General features: G+C 50.5%; 1 pseudogene; it reads left to right on the top strand.

The window, feature by feature from the left end:
• LOC106324473 overlaps positions 1 to 434 on the top strand; it is a 21,999-nt pseudogene that overhangs the window by 1,983 nt on the left and 19,582 nt on the right.

Here is a 434-nt window from a genome sequence, read left to right as displayed (position 1 = left end):
TCTCTCTCTCTCAATGTTTTAGGCGAAAGCAGAAATGGGGACTTAGGGTTGCGGGCCTTTAAAATCCCGCAGGTTAAGCCCATCCCGCTTTCGACCCGTCCCGTTTTCGACCCGTCCCGCTTTCGACCCGTCCCGCTTTGAACCCGTCCCGCGAGGCCTGCAATTTTGCGGGCTTACCAAATGGAGGCCCAATCCCGCCCCGCAGCAAACCTTTACGGGCCAGGCCCGCGGTCCAGGTCTTTGATTGCCATCCCTAGTAATATGTGACGTTAGTCATATTCTCTATGCTCTGATTCATTTCTATTTACATCTCAGGAAGCGCAGCATTTTGAAAGGATTGAAGTGACGAAGGATCAGGCACTCGAGATGTTTTCTGATAATAATTTTAAGGTCTACTTTTAGTACAATTGAATTTGTTATGCCCCCCCCCCCCC

Source organism: Brassica oleracea, chromosome C2 (assembly GCF_000695525.1).
Source record: "Brassica oleracea var. oleracea cultivar TO1000 chromosome C2, BOL, whole genome shotgun sequence".
Classification (NCBI taxonomy): domain Eukaryota; kingdom Viridiplantae; phylum Streptophyta; class Magnoliopsida; order Brassicales; family Brassicaceae; genus Brassica; species Brassica oleracea.
This window is presented reverse-complemented; position numbering and strand designations above follow the sequence as displayed.